At 39.5% G+C, this 24229-nt stretch overlaps 1 protein-coding gene and 1 pseudogene across 5 annotated transcripts in view; one reads left to right on the top strand and one right to left on the bottom strand.

The window, feature by feature from the left end:
- The window catches only part of LOC129724776 (uncharacterized), a 366266-nt gene that overhangs the window by 62813 nt on the left and 279224 nt on the right, over nucleotides 1–24229 (top strand). The gene's annotated exons all lie outside the window — the stretch shown is intronic.
- Nucleotides 1263–3468, bottom strand: LOC129719638 (uncharacterized; annotated as a pseudogene).

Raw genomic sequence — 24229 nt, 5'->3', positions numbered from 1 at the left:
TGCATTGGAAATGCACTTGACATTTAGGATAAGCACATTGAAAAAAAGCTCAATGAAATCTCGCGTAACGTTTCAAAAGGAAAAACAATATATCGATAACGAATTCTCTCAACTAATCTAGTTGATCGAGACCGCTATTAGCCCTCCAGGCTAGCGTGCGATATTGTTTTTGATTATTTGAACTATTGTACTTTTGAGAATTGTCAAGCCTTGTTAAACCGCATATTTTGAGCTCTAATTGGTCTCTTGATGCTTGTTTGCCCTAACACGGTCGACAAAGTATTATACGCAGATAACCGGGAATGCACTCTAAGGGTTATGTAAGAGCCTGCTTCTATTGAATTCAATTAGTTCACTAGCGGATGGTCACTAGGACGGTCCTAACTAAGCAGCAGTGGGTAGCAACAGCGAGAACCAGGTAGTAGCGTCAGCAGTAGGTCAAATTTTCAGTGCGCAAAAAAAAACTTCCACTGTGTTATCAGAAGAGTGCCTGATTCTCACTGTCAAAAATAACACTAAACAACAAATTGTCCTTTTGCGGATAAATTACCCAGAGCTGTTCGTTGCAACACTTGCATTGTGGCATCCATGTAGGATCCCAAATTCAATTTTTCCATTTTTTGAAATAAAATTACGTCCTACGGCAACATATATAGTGGTACAAATTGAAAAACTGAAAACATTGAGAGCGTCACGAAAATTTTCCACTTCAAATGGTTAAAACTCAGCCAATTTCTAACGGTTTTTTTATTCTTATAGCAATGGCTTTCCAAGCTATGCGGCTACCAAAATGCGGAAAATTGTGATTTCGTGATACTAACTATTGTTCGAGCGTCAAACCAAGCGAAGCGTTGCGCGTATAAGAAGCGAAATGAACAAAAGCGTTGGGTGAAGCTTTCTATGACATACAGTCCCCCCACAATTATGGAACACTTAGGAATATGCATGCCTTTAAAAAATCATTTCTAACACATCCAACTCTTCAAAAGTAATCAATAGCTGAGTTTAGCTACAGAATGATCTAATCTTTCAGCTTATTCGGTGTTTATTCTCTAATTTTGCAAGAGTTTTTTAGAAAATATGTTTATTCCATGATCAACCGAATACACATTTATGGATCACTTTTAAGAGCGGTACCAATTACGAAACAATTTACATCGTTTTATGGATCAACTGAAAAAACACTAATTAGCAATGAATTTATTTAATAAACTTTATTCAAATCATGTTTCAAATCGCATTATCGACCTTTTCGGAACTGGTCACTTTTTCTTAGCTTTTCCTCGACTTTTTTTCTGTTTGTCCGTCTTAAGAGCATCTTTCAGACGTGTATCCTCATCCCTTTGTTTTTTCTTGATTTTTCGCTTTTCGATCCTTGCTTTTTTGGCATCCTCGATCTCTTTCTTCTCCGGATCCTTCTTCTTATACCACTCCAGCCACCTGTTACTGGTAGAAACAGATGGTACATGTTCTTGTCCACGACGTTTGCGTTGATTTGGACCATTAGTTTGAACTATCGGCCAAACTAGAACCTCTTCAAATGGATCCCTAGAATTTGTGTAAGTAGCACCTGTAGTCTCTAACGTAATATCCGTCAAATCGTTTGTTGAGGCAGGGTTAAGAAAATCTAGAGTTCAAAAAACGGCTTCATAAGTTAAAGTTAAATGCTGTTTTTTATTGTTTACCTGATTGGGCACTGGAAGGATCAGTTAGTGGAGCATGACAATCACTACTTTCACTTCTCGCAGCATCTATACAAAATTGGCAATAATATAAAGAATATTTATATCACTATACAATTTGAGATTTACCAGCGTTTTCTGAATGGGCTGTTGTCGATAGATATGAGCATTCGCCGTTGGTATTCACAATAAAATCCAAAGCGACACTGTTTGACTGCTGAAGTGGTTCTGTGAAAAGCAACCCTTCCGCTTTATCTTTGGTAAGTTTCCAAAAATTAAACAACGCGAGTTCGTCAAGCGGGCCGTACCAATAATCCCTTTTCCAATTGTCCAAAAACCTCGTCAATTGATCGGATGGCAATCCAAGTTCGACATATTGCAGTTGGAGTTCATGATCATTCTCAGTTGTCTGACTTGATGCATCGAAAGTTTTTGCAGCCACTTGTATGGTCTCCATAGGGTCTTCGATTGCTTTCGTAGCATTTGTGGGAAAGATACTAAAATTTATCGCATTAACGTTCCAAGGGCACAGTCCACAGTGCCTAAAAGCACTTTTTAAGCATACTTTTAGATTCGTAAAATTATCCAAAGCCGTTTTCAAAAGTTTGGGAAAGTTTGTTTTGGTTATTCTTGCAGAATTGTTACCCAGCTGAAATTTTCTTAGGAGTTTGTTCCAAATATCCTTGAAAGGACCAAAGAACGATCGGTCAAGTGGCTGGAGAATTCTTGTGAAATTGGGGTAGAGTGATCTAGTATCATGTGTTGTTGTTTGCAGAACTCCATTAGCTCTATGCTGATGTGACTCTTATGGCCATCCAGAAAAACTACTACAGGAAGCTCAATTTTGGACTTTACCAGCCAATTAAAGTAATCATTGGCCATATATTCGTAGAAGGTTTTGGATGTCTGCCACCCTTCTTCGGAAACACCTACCGACCAGCCTTTAGGTATGCTTTCCGCGATTTCACGACTGATTCTTTGTCCCGGATACAAAATCATTGGCGGGGTTAGCTCACCAGCTGCGTTGGCTCCGAAAAGAGTAGTATAGCTTTCTTTTTCTGAATTATTATTAACAATGTAAGTGTTTTCCACGTTACTCTCGCAGAGGGCCTTGAATGCTTTCGGTACCAGCCTAAAACCTGACTCATCGAAATTGAATATTCGATTTGGGAAATTGAAAATCGACATGTCGATACCCTCTTCCTCAAAAATGCTTTCAATTTCTGAAAACCACATTCGCAGAACGTTCTCGGTCACATTAGCTCCAGATCTTGATAGGTTTGTGGTAAACTTCTTTTTGATCAAAGGATGTCTTTGTAAGAAACGACGTGGCCAGTTCTTACCTAACCAATTTAAATAACAGTGAAGCTTTTTTCGAAAAAAAAATCGAATTGTAATACTGACTTGGGAAAGAAGGAGGTAAATTCCGTGTTTCACGGATTTTATCGGCGTAGTCTTTCACGGCGTATATCAAATCGGTTTCGCTTATCGGAAATCCAGCTCTGGCCATGTAAAATGCCCACTGTTCGAAACGAGCTTCTTCTTCTGGTCGCAATAGGGTTAGGGGTCCAGGTCTGTCATTCCTTGGAGGATGCTTAACATGACGATGCAGCGTTGTCAATGGGACCATATAGCGTTTTGCCACCATACGGAGCTTTCCTGTCCTGCGGGCTTCGGAAACAGTATTTTCCAAAGACTGAGCACTGTAAAGCTCCCGTTTGGATCTCCGATCCACGTTCCTGCTTTGAAAGCGTGTTTCATAGTTGATAAGGTGTTTGAATTTGTAAAAATCTTATACCAATCGAAGTGATCCATAATTGTGTAAAACTACCTTGTTTCGGTCCCTATTATGGAACACTTAGAAAATTGCTTATTTTTACCCAAAAAACGTTGTAAACCACCAAAATTTAGCTGAATCGTAAAAAAACTCACCTTAATCTATGTATACGAGCCATTTTTTGCACAGAAATTAGTGATTATATCACAGAGGAAGCTTATGAATCAGAAACGTGCTGCTTATGCTTATCGTGAATAACGACCGACATTTTGATAGATTCATGATGAACACATTGTACGCTCTTGAAAAACGAATCAATCTCGAGATAAAAAAGATGTTTATTGTGTTCAAGGCAAGTTAACATGACATATTTTGTTGCAAAAATGTTACATGCCTTCGAGCAGTTGGTTTAACTAAGGAAATTAACATGAAACACAAAAGTGATCCATAATTGTGGGAGTTCCATAATTGTGGGAGGAGTGTACTGGAGCATCGTTACACGCGTTCGCGAATTTGTTGTGCTGTCAAAATGGTAGATATTTAGTAACGGTTTTGTTTGAAGTAAACATGGATTCGTCCGATGAAGATTTATTTTGCTTCTTCAAGCACGATAAGATTCGTTTTTGTTAAGCACGAAGATTTTTATGTACACCTAATCAACCGAAACAGGAGGAAAGATAAAGAATATCACCGAATTTTCAAAGAGCTTCAAAAATATCCGGACAAGTTTCATTCACTAGAACGACCTTGGAAGCAAGTTAAAAATTAAAAATTACAGAATCTCCTTTTATTCAAATTAATTCTAAGCAACATTAACCTAGTTTATCATAGTAGTCAAAAACGACCAATGTCATTTTCCCGACGACCTGAATTTTCTTTCCCTAAGCGAACAATCAATTTGCTTCTTTGTTTCAATTATCAAACCAAAAGAAAGAAAATATAAATAACCTGGCGGTATCAGGGATCAGTATTAGTCTGAACATAGTATTACTGCGTACGTGTACGCGCGCCAAAACACTTCTCATAGTCGTTCGAAGAAGTAGATCAAACGCTTTTGTGACGCTTTTTGCTTCGTTTCGTTTGACGCCTCAGTATGTCATTGGCCTGAGAATCATCACTGATAGTAAAAATTTGCAACCCTGGCGCCGACACCAAAATATACAAACGATTTGTTTGTTTCGTTGTTTCACTCGCTCTAGTCCACAAAGACACGCCTACCAGATGTTCAAGTCTCAACCGTCACGATTACTACAGCAAAAGGACGATTGTTTTTTCCTGGAAACTGGTGCAATCTGCAACCGGTAGAGCAGCAGCTGAGCAGGCGACTCCGATCGGTGGATCACAGAATTGCACAGCATAGCTGAACATGTCTGGACATGTTAGTAATTTTGTTCCGATCTGCTAGCAGGTACTAGCAGGTATCATTTGTTTTCTCACCGTTCTACACTTTTAGCATTAAGTTTAGCAAGTAATTCTATAAACTAAATAGTGTTTAAGTTCACTAGGATTAAACCGGTAGATTTAAGGTAGATGTAATCAGATATAAGCATGATTAAAATTTCATTCAAGATTCTTCGCACTAGCAGCACAACCAATAATGATCAAAGCCTCGCTATCTGATGATGACACATGACATTCGCTTCGTCCGCTTTGATCGCGGTTCGATCGTGACGGCATAGAGACAACCTCTTCAACTTTTTAGTAAAAACTCCAGTAATTCCAGAAAGCGCATAACTTGACGACTATTTGTTGTTTCAGGTTTTGGATTTTCGGCTTTGCAGTCTCAGTCTCGAAAAGAATAGATTCTTCACATCCGACGTTTCGGCCGTTGGTTGCGGCCCTTTTTAAAGGAATTTTGAAATAGATGGGTTTATTTAACAATATTCCAAAATAATTGTGGTCTATCGTTCACTTACAAAAGTATCGTTTTTTGTTTAGCGCATGAGCTTTGCAAGTTTGTATAACCAGAATTAATTAACTAGAGTATTCTGAGCTGCAGGGAAAGAGGGATTTTTGTTCAAACTGTTAGTTATTAGTTGTGTTTTCACTCCTCACTTGAAAACTTTATTTAAGAAAGGTTTTCAATTTTATTTTTCAAATGATATATAGTTAATATTTCGAAAAATTAAGTAGGCAGAGTTGTAAGATTTACACATTTGCGAGGATGCTGCCAACATCTTATCGTGTTGGCGCGGAAATAATAATTCTAAGAAACCAAAGTAATGATTTGTACATGAAACAGAACTACAACATTTTTCCTTCTACGTCGTGTACAGCGGCTTGTGAATATCGCGAATGTCCTTGCGCATATGTGATAACTCTTTTTCAGCTCAACTACTGTAAATAATTTCCCTCTCTGCTACAGTTTAGCACTGTATCACTACAGTATATAGCGTTTACCCTTCTATATGAAGGCTATTTTTTTATACCTCAACGTTTCATTCCGCATCCAGTACAGCCGAATATACCCTCTAAACTAGCGTTGAGTACACCTAATCACAGTTCTGGAGAGCTCCACTCTGCAGCTACTACTAACTACTAACCACAAAGCAGATAACTCTGTTAGAAGCCAGGCAAAAGAACTGCAACAGCTCTCGGCATGATTTGTGCTGCAATGCAAACCTCCCGGACTCGACACAGCAGCAGGAAGCGCTAGCAGCTCTACATCAAAGTCATGCCACAGGCAGCATGACGACTGAACTGCGAGCATGCTTGTACCTTTCATAGTTCGTAATGGTAACATATTACCAGATTACAATTGTTCATAATTCACCACGGTAGGCAACTGTGTATCGCGAAGCGGCTTCGAAGCGAGTAAAAGAAGAAATGCATTCCGTGCGGTAGGTATCCGTGCAGCCGAACAAAGTGCTGCACCAGGGCGCTTAGTTTTTTCTCGTTTGTACTAAAATATACAACCGAATATTAATAGCTTGAAACCATGTTCGGTGTGGTGGTTCCGGTGTGGAGGAGAAATGGCTCCATCATTCTAATAGTTTTATTACCAGTCTTTTTGCTTGGTACGGGTTCTACACGTTGGCCAATTTGGAACCGCTTGTTTTTCAATATTTTACTCTCTCTCTCCGGCTACCTTACGAGAATATCAACCTGGTACATTGCATTACCATTTTAGTCGACCAAAAAAACACAAACACGCGACTCATTAAATACGGAACAGAATAATAGGTTAACAATATCCATAAATCACTGCCGTGGTGGTGTCGGGGCATGCCCTGTACAAACATTTGTCTTCATTTTCACAACTTCTGGATAAACAAGAGGATCTAATTTTCAACGTCATATGTGAAGAGTAACGACTTTTTCGGCTTTCATTTGTGGGACATTCCCATTACAGGCAATGTATTAACCTCGACATCCGATAGAACACTGCTTTGAGTAAAGGAATCAAAACGCCCCCTGGAAGCTCGCAGCAGAAGTGGTTCTTAAAATTGTCGGACTTGGAGAAAGTGGAGATTTATGGTGACAGTTACGAGGCGACAAAGTATTGTTAGTGGATCATCCTCTCACTTGCGACACAATATGAATCTTTGGTGGGGTTCATGTTGAAGCGATTGTTCCGCTGCATCGTAAAGGTTAAGTGAAATAATCTGGATACAGCTATTATAAAAAATAAGTACAGTACAATTTCTGATTAACATGAAACAATAGAGCCAAATTAACAAAAAGTAATAAAAGGAGGATTACGTCTTTGTTTTTATTGCGTACTTTCTATGAAAAACACAGTCTGAAGAATATTAAATGGATTGAAATTGGAACATTGAAAAGGATATTTTTTTTAATTAAAGTGGTGTTTAAATTTTTACTGATTTTTCTCACACAACGTAATTTGGCGGAATAATATGAAGTTTGATGATGTTCAAGAGATAATAAAATATTTGGTATGAAAAAACCGTCGAGTGTCATATGAATAAGACATCATCAAAAAATTTTAGGTAGTATGTGATTGTGATTTTCTCACAAAAACAAACGGCTCAACATAAAAGTCAATTTTTCGAATTTGTAATCTGATAAACCCCTTATTCTTTTCTTGATGATCACGTGTCTTCGGACTGACCCCCAACCGATATATCTTTCAAGTCGCCATACATAAATAAAATTGTAATGAAAAATCAGCTGCCTGCTGCCTTTCATTGACATTGTTTGGTTTCATTTCAAGAAGAGAAAATAATCCAATATCTCAGCAATGTGCGCAAATAGAGGATGCGCAACACCTCCTCATGACGCTCATCAGATCGATGTCACCTCGCATGTCCAGCGCATAATTCGATGCTGAATTATGTACGTACACCCTGAAGTTCAATACCGTAGTAGGGCAACGAACGACACTCGTGGCTCTAATTACTACTTTCTCTGTGTCTCTTCGTAGTTCCTACCAAGCGGGCAGACAGGCATGCAGGGCTAGCGGCCAACCGCAGCAGGTAATTCTATCGCTCTAACCCAGATGCAGTCCGCGATGCACCCGGCCTGTCGTTACCGTTCGGTGATCACTGCCACCCTCACCCTCGTGCCGAGAAAATAAAAACATGCTGTAATTGTCCATCGGTGTTTGTTTACATCAGCTGTTGCTCTGTCGTTCGTTTGTTGTCGCATGGCTGCACTTGAAGGCCGTTCCGAAAAATTGCCGAATTATTCCCTTTCATTTGCTGTCTGTACAGTTCCGATAGTAATGTTTTGATTCTGCACATGAATGAATTAGAGCCGTTGCTTCGAAGAGGCCCGGTTTTGAACCATCTGCTAGCTAATGCCGGCGAGAACCGAGGGAATACAAGTTAAACGCCTTTGTTCTGGCCTGACCCGGCCTGTAGATTATTATGGACATTTACCCTCTTTCTGGTCCCATTCTCCCGTTGTAGACCCATTGTCTAGTGTTGTCGTGTGCTGATGTGTGAAAATTGAAAAGCAGCATTATTGAATACTTTTCCCTGCTGGCCGCTGGTCGAATCAGAGTTGTAGTTAGAAAGTTAGTTTCATATATAGAATTTAGTACCTGCTCTTCAAATCACATATATTGCTTCCAATATAATTGCAAACTAGTGGTGTTCTTTTCGAACAAAGACTTCACATTATTGACCAAACTATGGCCCCTGATTCGGCCCTTTATTGCATATTCGAAGTTATAAACGTAGCAGACGACAGAAATTGAAGCCTGAAATGGAACGCGCAGAGCAGGCATCGTGTGATTTCACGCTAATTTATCAATGGTTTTACTGCATTCCCATTCGTGGTTGGGGTCCCTAGTGTAGAATACATGAACGGACGGACTCGAGCTCGAGTTTAAATTACAGTGCTTGGACTTATTAGATTTTTGTTTAGTTTATCATACTACACGTACCATTTTTTACAATCAATAAAATTCTACCTAACTGATAAATCTTTCGTATCCCTTTTTTACTCGTCTTTATTTACTCTCACCAAACTTATTCTAAATAAATATATTTAAGAAATATAATTTTGATTGTCTGTAATGAAATCTAGTTAAATATAAAAATGTGTTAATTTTATTTTAACATATTTCTGAAAAATTTTCCATGGCTACGAATCTGGAAATTTTGGACTTTCAGAAATTTGGAAGGATTTTTTTCATTATTTTTTGGTAGGTAGCTCGTTATTCTTTAGAATTTAAATAACATTGTAGTCCTCTGCCTGGAGCTTTTATTTTCATTCTCAAGGGGTTCTATCTACCAAAAAAATTTTTTTTTCGTCATTTATTTTTAATAGCCTAAATCAGGCTAAAACTATCCAAGAATCAAAATCTACATCGCCCAAGTACAGTTCTAAACTCAAAGTTCGTTTAAATCAATTTTTACCGAACAACTTTTATAGTCCAAAATCACATTTTTCGTTTAATTTGGCGATGCTCGTTTTTCATTTTATTTCGAGGCTTTGTAAACTAACAGGAGTTACCTACGATCGTTATCGTGTTTCAAATTTGATGTATATACATGTCCGACATCGCGAAAGAGGCTAGGCGCATCCATACATCAGATGACAAAAAGGAAAAAGTGGAAAATAAAACCCAGAAAAGACAATTTTACGGCGCAGGGATAGCTGACTGAAAGTAAAAAAATTATGAGGGGCTTTGTTATTGCGATTCTCAAGATTAATAGCATTTTGAAACTTTAAACGCGTTTTTCTCAAAACCATGTTTCCAAAATCGGCGAGCAGTAGAACTGAAAAAGTTTACATCCGATTGACTTGAAATTTTGACTGTAGCTTCTTCATTAGATTATCTAGTGATTTACACACGATTTAAGCGATTGATTAACAACAACTAAAGTTATAAACAATCAAAGTCGATTTTTTTGTCGAAACAAAACTTTGTTTTCAAACCGTTGCCATTTTGCGAAGAAAAATTCTAAAAATATAATCATGTGTACTTCACTAGCGACACTTATGTAGATAATGAAAAAAAATTTGTTTTGGTTATAGGTGGAGTTGGGCACGACTTCTACTGCTCGCCGCGGATCAACTTTTAAAAAAATCGGTTCACGGCAATCGCTGCACAGCCGCCATTTTGTAACAAAAATAGCAATAAAAATATTTTTTCTATTCTGCAAGAGTTGCTCAATCCAATGATATATCATTGATATACCTTACATCTCAAATGTCCTGTAAAAAAATCATGAAAAAAGTCTTCCTTTTTTGAGCATTTGGTAGATATAACCCCTTAATTCCCTAATGATATGTTTATGTAATTTTGACTACAATTTAAATATTTTTCAGGGATTTTAAATTTTAAAGTTCTACTCTTAAACTCTAGCTGGAAAAAATGAAAGATTTTAGCTTTTTGACGGTTGCTGTGAATTTTGGTTTCTCTAGCAAAGTTATTTTTTTCAGAGACTTAAATGAGTTTTCCCGTGAGCAAACGAACAAATACTCTTTGGCTTTTTGACGCACTTTTGCAATAACTAGAAATATCAAAATGGTTAAAAAGCTACCTCCTTAATTTTTCCGCTCTAACGCAACTTTATTTCACTTTTGTCGACCATTGTAATCCCTTGAAATTTTCCCCTAACCTCATTTTTTATAAACTCATCAGGTCGTCCTGTGTGACTATTATCACAGAAATTAATCCAGTCCTATCAACCGGGCCCCGATGGTATTCCTTGCGTCTTTAAAAGTGTAGCGCTTCTTTGATCGCATTCCTCGAGGCGATTTTTAATAGATCACTCTAACATCAAATGTTTCCCTCTGTATGAAAGATTTCTCACATGCTGCCGGTACATAAAAAGGATGATCAATCTGACATCTCTAATTATCGTGGTATAGTCTCTTTTTCAGCTGGATCGAAATATTTCGAAATCATTATCAAGGATTTGCTGTTCAGCTCTTGTAGTAGTTATATTAGCATCTTCTAACATGGATTTTATCCCAAGCATTCGTTGGACACTAACCTGTTCGAATTTACATCATTTTGTATCGGGGCAATGGACGGTGGAGCTCAGGATGACGTCATATACATTGACATCAAGGCCGCGGTAATCATGACCTCCTTCTTGCTAAGCTACAGTCTATAGAAATTTCCGATAGCATATGCAATTGGCTTTGTTCTTACCTGAGCAACAGCCAGCTTTACGTGATAGTCAATTTAACAGTATCTGACAGTTTTATCGCATCCTCTGGCGTGCCCCAGGGAAGCATTCTGAGCCCACTGCTGTTCGTACTATCTTTCAATGATGTGACGATCCTTCCTGCAAATGGTGGAATACTCATTTATGCTGACAATTTGAAAATCTTCCTTATTATACGAAATTGAGCTGATTGCCGAGAACTCTAGAAGATACAGGATAACTTTGTTCATTGGTGCAAGTCAAACTTCTTGAAATTGAGCGTGTCGAAGTGTTGCGTTATCTCATATCGCCGACTAAAAAACCAATTCTCTACAACTGCATCATAGATGGTCAGGTGCATGAACGATGTGATGAAGTCAGAGATCTTGGTGTGTTGCTGGACTACATTATTCTAGTATTATCGAGCTCAATCTGACGCTGAGATTGGTTCGAAAATAGCAGATAACCACAGTGAACGACCTTGATTCGGTCGTTATTATTGCTCCCTAGTTAGATCAATACTTGAATTTTCATCAGTCGTAAGGTCACGATTTGGAAGTGTGTAGAAATCCAGAATCGAATCCCTCCAGTACCAGTTTATTCGTCGTGTCCGTGACATCTGTCATGTTATCCCAACGACCTACTACCCAACGAACATCGATTTGCCCTGTTAGAAATAGAACCGCTTGAGACATCAATGAAGCTGTATTTGATGCTAGTTTTGTTGTGGGGAAATCGATACTTCCTACTTGCTAGAAAACATAAGAATTCACGCACCCAAAGGAATACAGCGTTCACGACAACTTATTCTGCCGAAACGGAGGAACACCTTATATGGTAAAATTGATCCAGTAACGTCTGCGCTCTGTATTTTAAATTTTGGACCAATTTTGAGAATAATGCATTAAGACCAAGATGTTAGTTGATATAAATAAATTAATGTTCCATATTTCCAAGAATAGTTGAAGAGGTTGTTTATAAGACACGTCCGTAAGGTTCCCCTAGAGTTACGAAACCTGTCTTATGTCAATGTATTTTTTTTCCAGACAGCATGGTTTTTTACGCGTAACAGAGAGGTAAATTATCGGTAGGTGTATCGAACAAGCAAAACAAAAAATCGTAAACTAGGGAATGGCAAGGGAAGTCAAACATTTCCGAAAACTACACCGGCTGCAGCAGAGAATTGAACACACAAAAAAGTCAAGAACTAAATTGCACACTTTTTCGCGCAGTTATCGCTGTCATTAAGGTTTCGAGCAACAAACAAACGGATCAACTTTTTCAATTATATATTTCGGGCATTTAAAAATGCTTTCTCACAATAGTGATAAGTTTTGGATTGCCATTCACCGATGGGACGGATTGATTCTAGTCCTTTTGTTGTTCTCGCTTCGCACACACTGCAAGCAAACAAACAAGACATAAACACCATACAAATAGGGGAACTACTCCATTATTCATCTCAGCCCATATATTCATCTCATACAACATGAAAACACAATTGAAAACAGAAAAAACCGCATATTTTCTAACTAAATCGATCTGCTAATCCATGGAATGGATTCTTCATAGTTCACTTTAGATTTTTCATAAAGTAGAATTCTCAAAAACCCACTTAAAAGCTCTAAATTTGATATAATAGTCAGGCATCTGCACTCGAGAACTCATTTATTTCAATCACCTACCTCAGAAAACAAAATCCGCGCATTGTTCCGTACGGCTACAACGGGACTCGTTCAGCAGCCAACCAAAGTTTTTCTCATCACTATCACTAGAATACTTTAATCTTTGAAATGTTCACCTCAAATTTCCAAAAAACAGCTTGAATTAGCAGAAATATGTGAGATTAATTTCTACAATTCCTGAATTTCAACTGTAGGTATTTTCATCTGTTTTCACTGCCTTGAAGAAATTCAAAAGTTGCCAAATCGGTTTCTGTTAATACGAACAAATCATACTAAAAATGTTGAATTATTCCGACATAATTGACATAAATGGACAGCACTGCTGTGGTTACCTAGGTTACCATATTTGCACGTAAACAACTACAGCGGATATCTAGGTAACCTACTACGACGGGCTGCGGCTACGTTCATTCATGATTAACAGTGCACTGCAGTATGATGAATATGGGGGCGTCGTGAGATGAATAATTGAGCAGTGATTTAAGTTTTGAGATGGATATGGAAGCGTTGTGCAAAATGGTTTGTTTCACAAAATTTAGTATAAATCTAGCTAATTTTACTAAATGTAAAATACTTAACGGTTCTATAACAGCACGTAAGCGTATTTTGTTTATTTGATCAATGATTTCACGAAAATTTGTTGTTTAATCCGTGCATTCTTCGTGAATATCGACTTAATGAGATGAATAATGGAGCAGTTCCCCCACGCTACCGGCAAAAGAACTAACATGTCCGGATATGTTTAGCAATGCTATGCAGTGCTGTGGTTCACTGATTGGTCCATCTGCTGTGAATTGCTGCGATCGAATGAGTCGCCTGCTCCGCCTTGCTGCGCTAAAAAATCAGCTACTGCTCTGCCGCCTGGGAATCGCTGGCCAACAGCCACATTTTTTTTACGTTAACAGTTCCATAATATTTTTTTCCTTTTTCGCTGTTGTATTCAAGCACTCACATCCACAATTTGGCCGCAATATCATGAAATCCGATTTTTTCTGGCTTTTCAAAACTGGCATACTGACGTTTTTTGACATATTTTTTAAAAACGTGTACATTACTTTAAAACACTAGTCAACCTCAGTGACCCAAGAGGCCCAAGAGAAGAGTCGATCATATTCTTAATTTCACAGATCCCAAAGTTAACACTTATTTTAAAAAGGAATTGTTAAAACATGCAGAGTAATATTTGTATTGAAGAAAACAATTGTTGAATCAGGGAGAAATGACGATGAATCTGATCACAGTTATGAAGAAGAAGTAAAAGAAGCGGAAGATGATAATGATGGTGAAGAAGACGAAGATAATTGTTTTGATTTGTGATTAGTTTGCATTACCTATGTTGTGTTAGTTTTATTGGAAATAATTATCCATATAGGGGAGCTGCGTAGCCGCAAGGTTACAGAGTGCGCTTTGTCAAGCGGATGGTCGTGGGTTCGAATCTCAGTAGAACCTGGCCGATCCGATGTCAAAAAGGACTTTCAAGCCCCTACCCTTCCTTTACGCTGAAATCTACAATACCTTTGCGTGACTTCCTCTCAACAAAAAATAAGTCCCTCTTATCATTAAAACTGGCCAGAAGGACGCACGACGAAACTTCTCCAGGGAATTATAATTGGTGATATTTGGCAAGAAGAACGAGTATCGGTACAGTAGAACAGTAAGCGTGTAAGGAAGAGTATCACATTACACACAAGCACTGCTGAACAATAATAAGCATATCTCACAATAGATCTACGATTCTGGTCGCAGTGAGAAAGGTCCACACAGAAAAAAAAACCAATAATATTTTCATACAATTTGTTGGATTTGAGGGGTCGCCCATAAACTACGCAATTTTTTTCAATAGGGAGGAAACTCTGTGTCGTTGCTCGTGGTTGAAAATCATATGATTTTATAAAAACAAAAAACATAAGGGGAAAAATGCCAAAAAATTATAAAAATTGGATCACGTCCTTTATGGACGGCCTCAAATAAAAATTGGATGCCAGATTCATGTTCAGCAGGCCAAAATTTGTAAATACCACGTTTTTGTCGCGTTTCTCGACACATTTTTGCTTGGCCAGCTTTTGTATGAAGTCGCCCCACTATGCTGCGGATCGAGCCTGTTTCCAGTAAGTGTCAACCGTCCTCTAACTGTAGTAATCGGTTATACGTTGGAGAGTGAATTTCTGCATGCTAGCTTTCATACGTGACTGCTGAGAGTAAACTTCCGGTAGGCGTGTTTTTGTGGACTAGAGCTAGTAAAACAACAAAAACAACAAATCGGTTCACTGATTGTTCGAAACATGCGCTCAGAATGGCGCATATTGATTTATTTAATTTGGAGCTGATCTAGATCAGATTATACAATGATTTCTGCTGAAGCTTGATAAGATATTCGAGTATGATTAATATGCCAATATTATGTTTTGCCATCTGTCTAAATTTTTGACTATTAGTGATCTAACGAGCCTATGCATTTTCAATGGTTTTAACCTTTTTTTCACAGCACCCTTACATATATTTTTATACATGTTAATGTGATTATATTTTTTAAATTTTTTTTCAAATATCACTTTTGCCCAAATTTCAGTTCATTTTTAAATTTCAGCCTTTCAGCCATACTCTAACATTCCTGTAATCATCAAGATTGTTTCCACTATTTGTGCCTTGTTCACCCAAACCCAGTTTGGATGTAGGACTATGTCTTACTTTAGTAGAGTGGCATGCTGTGGAAAGTGTAGATAAAATGTAATCTCTTAAAACGCATATTTTGTTACTGGCACTAAACGGATTGTCTTGAGCGAAAGATGATCACGAGCTCGCTTCTATAACTGAAAACAGGATAATATAGTGTAAAATCGTACTTGACATGTACTATTTTGAATGCATGCGTTGTTACTTATACCAAACAGATCTAACAACACTAATGTCTCAATCGATATGAAAAGTTTCCCTGCAATTTCTGGTATATTAACTAGCATATCTTTTGAAATCATTTGATCATTTTAATCCATTTGAAATCAGTGGAAAAGTGAAACAAAAATCAATTGGAAAAGCAGCGGCGAATCATTTACGAGCTCACTTTCTGTTTGCGATGTTGAGTTGGGACCCGTTTTGTGAGTGCCCCCACCTTTTTTCAAGTTATGTCATTCCTTTAGTTTCGCAAGACACTAGGAAATATTATTCCGTATGTAGGGGTGAACTATGCCAAACGAACCAGTTAAGCATTTACGCAATTCACAGCGCCTTCAATCATTTCTTATCGACCACTAGGAGGATTGTACGATCTATATAATGTATGACGAAGCATGTTCTAAAACACTCGATTTCAATATGCCAGATATAACCCCGAGCAGAAATCAGCACGTGCAGTAAGAAAAACTTGAAGTCTCAGAAGTAAAATTAAAAGCAGTTGAACATACCTTAAGTTGTGAAGCAATGCGGCGCTTCCTAGTACATTCTACCCCAATTTTAATTTTAATGGTTTTCGGGTGAAATTTTATGCAAATAATTTTATTTCACATGAATAGAAATATTTATATAAATTCGAAAGGTGTGAGAGTTAGGGGAACCACCCTTATTGCCTTTCTCCTAGAAAGATATAGCAATCACTATAAAGGTATAAAAGTGCTCTAAAGAGCCGAATGGCATATATCACTCGACTCAGTTCGACGAGAAGAGCATTTTCTGTATGTGTGTGTATGTGTCTGCGTGTGTAAGTGCAACTTTTCAATCTCACTCGATTTTCTCAGAGATGGCTGAACCGATTTTCATAAAATTATTCTCAAATGAAAGGTCTAGTTGCCCCATAAAACTCTATTTAATTTCATTGTAATCGGAATTGATCGGTCAGAACACTTCAGGTCTATCTAAATAACATCGGCTCTGACATTATTCTAAATCTAAATAGCATTTGGTATAACATTGGTGCCGGTGTTCCCCAGAGAAGTATTCTCGGTCCAATTCTCATCAACATTTTTACATTAGACATCCCTATCTGCCTGGTGGAGGTAGACTTTAACTGTTTGACGATGAAACCGCACACAGCAACAAAGGTCGCTCGATTAGGCTCTTACAAAAAAACTTTCCACAAGGACTGGATGTCTCCCCGAACCCCTCCGACCCTGTCTCTCCTGCCAAGCCTTCCTCTGTTAATTCTCCAGTTCCCCCTCGCCCCAGGCTTTACCCGGGCGGATCTCAGGGCAGCTTTACTGTTTTCTTCCGGCCAAAAGCAGGACCGAAATCGAAACCGTTAAACATCCTGCAGATTTCGAAAGACCTGACGGAGGGGTACAATGCCGTGACCGAAATCTCCAAGGTCAGACCCAACAAGCTCCGTGTCGTGGTCAGCGACCTGGAACAGGCCAACGCTATTGCTCGCTCCGAGCTTTTCACACGCGAGTATCGCGTTTATATACCCGCACGAGATGTGGAGATCGACGGTGTCATAACCGATTCGAGTCTGTCGGTCGAGTGTATCTTGGCAAGCGGTTTTGGCTGCTTCAAAAATGCTTTGTGTCACGACGTAAAAGTAAAGATCATAGATTGCAAGCAATTGCGGTCTGTGTCTCTTGTCAACGGCACAAAAGTGTACACTCCGTCAGACTCGTTTCGTGTTACGTTTGCCGGATCTGCTCTCTCTAGCCACGTCTCGATCGATCGGGTTCGTCTGCCTGTGCGATTGTATGTACCCCGTGTTATGAATTGCACCAATTGCAAGCAGCTAGGCCACACAGCCGCCTACTGCTGCAATAAGGCACGATGTAGCAAGTGTGGAGAAACTCATGCGGACGATTCTTGCAGTGTAAATGCTGAAAAATGTATTCACTGCGGGGAAAATCAGCATGAGCTCTCCACATGCCCGGTGTACATGCAGCGCAGAGATAAAATCAAGCGGTCACTTAGGGAGCGTTCAAAGCGATCTTACGCTGAGATGCTGAAGAAGACCGTTACCACCTCTACCATAACATCGAACCCCTTTGATCTATTGTTCTCTGATGAAACCGATTCTGACGATTCACCAGCGGGAACAACTTATGCCAATCCTGGGGCGTCTAGAAAGAGGAAAAATATTTCCTCTCCTAAACTTCCCCGAAAAGGTCCTAAGATTTCCCAAAGTGAAATGAAAGTTACAAACAAACCAAACAGTGCTGCGGAAAAACCGAAGCAAACTCCTCCTGGGCTTGCAAATTTAAAGTCCCAGAAGGTGTTCCCAGCACTGCCAGGAACATCTAAAACCCCAGTTGTTCCTTTTGCACTCCCAGTTGAAGAAACAAACTCTGGATTAGTGAAATTTTCTGACATTGTGGACTGGATTTTTGAAACTTTCAATGTACCCGATCCAATTAAAATTTTTCTTACAGCATTCCTCCCAACAATTAGATCATTTTTGAAGCAGTTGACTGCCCAATGGCCCCTCTTTGCAGCGATTGTATCCTTCGATGCCTAATTCATCTGCGTATACGAAGGATTCTATCTCTGTCTTACAGTGGAATTGTAGAAGTATTTTACCAAAAATGGATTCATTTAAAGTTTTGATAAATAGAAACAAATGCGATGCATTTTCCCTTTGTGAAACTTGGCTTACTTCAAATATTGATCTCAACTTCCATGATTTTAATATTATTCGCCTTGATCGAGACACTCCATATGGAGGAGTACTTTTGGGGATTAAAAAGTGCTATTCTTTCTATCGTATTAACCCCCCTCGATTCCAGGCATCGAAGTTGTCGCTGTCAAATTACAATACAAGGTAAAGAGCTTTGTATTGCCTCAATATATATTCCTCCTAGAGCACAGGTTGGGCAACGGTTGCTCTTTGATTTAATAGAACTTCTTCCCTCGCCACGTTTGATTTTGGGAGACTTCAACTCTCATGGTGTGGCTTGGGGTTCCCCCTACAATGATAACCGCTCCTCTTTAATCTATAACCTCTGCGATGACTTCGACATGACTATTTTGAACAACGGTGAAATGACACGTATCCCGAAACCTCCAGCGCGCCCAAGCGCTTTGGATCTATCCTTATGTTCGACGTCGCTACGGTTGGATTGCACATGGAAGGTAATCCTCGATCCTCACGGTAGCGACCATCTGCCTATTCTTATTTCAATTACTAACGGTTCAACTCGCATGCGACCAATTGACATTCCGTATGACCTCACACGGAATGTCGATTGGAAGTTATACGAGGAAATGATTTCAAAAGCGGTCGAGTCGATTCAACATCACCCACCACTTGAAGAATACAACCTCCTCGCGGGCTTAATCCTCGACGCCGCGTTGCAAGCCCAAACGAAGAAATATCCCGGCGTAACGATCAAAGAGCGGCCTCCAACTCCGTGGTGGGACAAAGAGTGCTCCGATGTCTACACGCAAAGATCCGACGCGTTTTTGGCCTTCCAGAAGGGAGGTATACCCGACGACTATATACGGTATTCGGAGCTTAATACCAAGCTTAAAAGCCTGGCTAAAGCAAAGAAACGCGGATATTGGCGTCGGTTCGTGAACGAGACGTCGAGGGAGACATCGATGAGCACTCTTTGGAACACAGCCCGAAGAATGCGGAATCGCGTAACGGTCAACGAAAGCGAGGAGTCTTCAAGTCGGTGGATATTTGATTTTGCCAGGAAAGTATGTCCGGACTCTGTTCCTGAGCAAAACATTGTTCGCGATGCGTCTCCGGGCCACGACGCGATAGAATCACCTTTAACGATGGCAGAATTTTCAGTTGCCCTCCTGTCCTGTAACAATAACGCGCCTGGGTTAGATAGAATCAAATTCAACTTGTTGAAGAATCTACCCGGCAATGCCAAGAGGCGCTTGTTAAACTTGTTCAATAAGTCCCTGGAGCAAAACATTGTACCGCAGGATTGGAGGCAAGTGAAGGTGATCGCCATCCAAAAACCAGGGAAACCAGCTTCTGATCACAACTCTTATAGGCCGATTGCAATGCTATCCTGTATCTGGAAATTGATGGAAAAAATGATACTCCGTCGTTTAGACCATTGGGTCGAATCAAATGGTCTTCTTTCAGATACTCAATTTGGCTTCCGCCGTGCCAAAGGGACGAATGATTGTCTTGCGTTGCTTTCAAGAGATATTCAGCTGGCGTATGCTCGCAAAGAACAAATGGCGTCTGCGTTCTTGGACATTAAGGGGGCTTTTGATTCCGTTTCTATTGACATTCTTTCGGGTAAACTTCACCGACAAGGATTTTCTCCAATTTTGAACAATTTTTTGCACAATTTGCTGTCCGAAAAGCACATGCATTTTACGCACGGCGATTTGGCAACTTTTCGCATTAGCTACATGGGTCTTCCCCAGGGCTCATGTTTAAGCCCCCTTCTTTACAACTTTTATGTAAATGACATCGACGAATGTCTGGCAAATTCATGCACGATAAGACAACTTGCAGACGACAGTGTAATCTCTGTTACAGGAGCCAAAGCTGCCGATTTGCAAGGACCATTGCAAGATACCTCGGACAATTTGTCTGCTTGGGCTTTACAGCTAGGTATCGAATTCTCTCCGGAGAAGACTGAGATAGTAGTTTTTTCTAGGAAGCATGAACCTGCTCAGCTTCAAATACAATTAATGGGTAAAACGATTTCTCAGGTTTTGGTACACAAATATCTTGGTATCTGGTTCGACTCTAAAGGCACCTGGGGTTGTCACGTGAGGTGTCTGATGAAAAAATGTCAACAAAGAGTGAATTTTCTTCGTACAATAACCGGACAATGGTGGGGAGCCCACCCAGGAGACCTTATAAGGCTTTACCAAACAACGATATTGTCTGTCATTGAGTACGGGTGTTTCTGCTTCCGCTCCGCAGCAAACACACATTTGATCAAACTGGAGCGAATACAATATCGTTGTTTGCGTATCGCCTTGGGTTGCATGCAGTCGACCCATACGATGAGTTTGGAGGTCTTAGCTGGAGTACTACCATTGAAAAACCGCTTCTGGAGCCTGTCTTCTCGCATTCTTATCAAATGTGAGGTCTTGAACCGTCCTGTGATTGAAAATTTTGAAAGGTTAATCGAACTTAATTCTCAAACCCGTTTTATGACATTGTATTTCAATCACATGTCCCAAAATATTAACCCTTCTTCGAATATTCCAAATCGTGTCGACTTATCAAATACTTCTGATTCTACTGTGTTTTTCGATACATCCATGATAGAAGAAACTCGTGGAATCCCGGATCATTTACGCGTGCAGCAGATCCCCAAATTTTTTTCCAATAAATATCGAAACATCAACTGCGACAATATGTTCTACACTGACGGATCACTTCTTGATGGGTCCACTGGCTTCGGTATTTTCAATAACAATTTAACCGTCTCCCATAAGCTTGATAATCCTGCTTCTGTTTACGTCGCAGAATTGGCTGCAATTCAGTACACCCTAGGGATTATCGAAAAAATGCCCACGGACCATTATTTCATCTTTACGGACAGTCTCAGTTCCATTGAGGCTCTCCGATCGATGAAAGATGTTAAGCACTCTCCGTTTTTCCTGGGGAAAATACGGGAACATCTGAGTGCTTTATCCGAAAAATCGTATCAGATTACCTTAGCGTGGGTCCCTTCTCACTGCTCGATACCGGGCAATGAGAAAGCGGACTCTTTGGCTAAGGTGGGCGCAACAAACGGTGGAATTTATGAAAGACCAATTGCCTTTAATGAATTTTTCGCACTTGTACGTCAGAATACGATCATCAGTTGGCAAAATGCTTGGACCAGAGGGGAATTGGGAAGGTGGTTACATTCCATAATCCCCAAAGTATCGACGAACCCGTGGTTCAAGGGGTTGGATGTAGGTCGGGATTTCATTTGCGTGATGTCCCGGCTTATGTTCAATCACTATAGATTTGACGCGCATCTCCGTCGTGTTGGGCTCACGACATAGAGCACGTTGTTTGGTCATGCCCTGTACACCGTGACGCCAGGTCTAAATTAATAGCTTCCCTGCAGGCCGAAGGTAGGCAGTCGGCTGTTCCTGTTCGTGATGTCTTGGCGAGCCGTGACCCATCCTACATGTCCCTTATATACGTTTTCCTGAAATCCATCCACGCCCCAGTTTAATCCTATTCCCTTCCGCCTACATCCAACCAAACGACAAGAACACGTTAAGACCCCGGATCCGGAAACAGCAACTAGACCCGCACGATACTCTCAGGTCCCGAGGGAGACAACCCAATATGCCAGTCCGTAATATCTTGGCCCAGCAGCGGAACATGTGCTTACCTATGGCGATGGAAAACCATCATACAGTGAACCAGTGCTTTTAATGCAAAATATTATAGCTTTAAGTTACATTTAGTTTCAGCTCGTAGTCGGCAGCGAGGATAAAAAATTTGCTTTTAGTTATTAAGGTACTTTAGAAAGAAAGCTACCAGATATAATTGGCGCCGTTAAACATTAAATTGTATTTGTGCCGTGTCAAATAAATTATAGATGAACAAAAAAAAAGGACTGGATGTTCTGGCCAAATTCTCCAAGAGCTGGAAAATCTGTATAAATGCGACGAAGGCCCAGACTACCATTTTTCGTCACTACAAAACTACGCGGCTACTTCCGGTTGATGATGTTAAAGTTCAATTAAAAAGATCTACTACATATTGGTTTTAATAGGTGACATATTTAGGTATAACCTTAGACAGTAGACAAAATTTCACCAATATACAACCTTTCATCCCTCGAAAATCCAAAGTGGTTCCGAAGTATAAGCCTGCTATCTTCAAACAAATTTTCAGGTCAGTAATTAAGTACGGATTTTCACCTGTGCTCAAACGCACAAAATCAAACTGCAGATCAATCTATAATATGTTTCTCCAATTTGTTTCGAATCTCCTGTGCATGAAAAGGCTGAAATCGATCCCTTTAAAAATAAGGTATGTAACTAACCTCGAATCAATCGCAACTAAACATTTCAACTCTAATATAACACTTTACACGATATTTGTATTATTTATTTACACGATGCTCTGATCATTTACTCTTACCACTTTTTTCTTAATACAAAGTTTTGACATTTTTATTTAATTTTTGACCTTTTACTCTTAAATTTTGTTTCACGTATTTTTCTCTGCTCTTTTGTCCAGAATCATGATTAACGCTCATTTAACCCCGATAGCAACATACTCAATTTCTCCTAAGCAATCTGATAATTTCCATTTATTTTCTCTCAACTTGCGTGAAGAAAGTTCCTCTAGGACAAGATATTTAAATTTATGTTTGTGAGTACCCCACCAAGCTTTTTAAATAGTTTTGTGATTATTCCTTCTACGTGAGATAAGGTTTATTATTTTCATGGAAATTGGAAGATTTCTAGTGTCTTCAACGGACTTTAACATATGAAAGCAATATTACGGGACGGCCCTGTGAAAGTACGCTATTTACGCGTTTTTTTACGCGGGTTTTTTACGCAGATTTCGGAATTTATGCGTTTTTTTACGCGTTTTTTTTTACGCGGATTCCGGAATTGACGCGGTTTTTTTTACGAGGCACGTATCCTCCGTGTAAAAAGCGACTTTAGTGTATGTCTTTTCATGAGTAAACTTCAAATCAAACATATTAGGGGTCTTCACATAGAGCTCGTATACGAATACCCAGCCGTAAACTGTGTATCTTCCATTACTCGTCAATGGAGGTGAGTATTTTTACGGCTGGGTATTTGATTACGAGCCCGACATGAACACCCATATTAACTACATATGTCCTAAGAATAAAAACAAGTGAGCCATCTTTGGGCTACAAACGAAAGAAACAGTTCTATTCAACAAGCTCAAGCGATATATCTCACAGAGTGATGAAAGTCGAAGCCCACAAATTCTCGTTTGCATTATCACAGTCCGTCGGTCACCGTATTCCAATGTCTTCATCGGATTATTTCACTTTGAAGAAGTAAACTGACAGCGGCTGACATCTTTTTTCTTTTGCTTCATCAGCAATATCAGAGTGACAGTCGTTTCGTTCACCGACTGTTTGCTCCCACCTCTGTGGTTCATATCACTCGGAAATTCAATGAAAACGGTCAGATTAAATACCCACCCGTGTTGTCCAGGCGGATTGAATAACTTGAGTATTTTTTCTACGCAAACCCGATATCTTTGCTGGCCAGATATTGCCTTCATTCCTACAGCAACGAGAAAACGAAAAATTGGAACGTTTTTCCTCTTCCAGCTCAAGTTGGGCATTTTATCATCATTCACCGTCCCAGATCCGGAGATTATGAGCAGATCAATTGAAATTGATTTCGGAGCACAGGAAATTCAATACGTCCAGATGTTAAATATCAGCCAACACCTGAGGCGGGCAGCAGAATGAGGAATAAAGTCCCTAGCCCAGAGAACATGTCCTTGGCTATCTGTTTAATATTTATCGGATCATGCCAGATTAGGTCGAGTGTTGGATGAAAATAGCCATGATTTTTTTCAATATAGTATGTGGCGTGAAGTAGTATTAAACACGAAAGCTTTTGTCAGACTATCAGACTCAATCATGTCATATTCTGTGGGAAAATGAAAAACAA

The sequence above is a fragment of the Wyeomyia smithii genome, chromosome 2, assembly GCF_029784165.1.
Source record: "Wyeomyia smithii strain HCP4-BCI-WySm-NY-G18 chromosome 2, ASM2978416v1, whole genome shotgun sequence".
NCBI lineage: Eukaryota > Metazoa > Arthropoda > Insecta > Diptera > Culicidae > Wyeomyia > Wyeomyia smithii.
The sequence above is the reverse complement of the archived record's forward strand: the minus strand, read 5'-3'. Positions and strand labels throughout refer to the sequence as shown.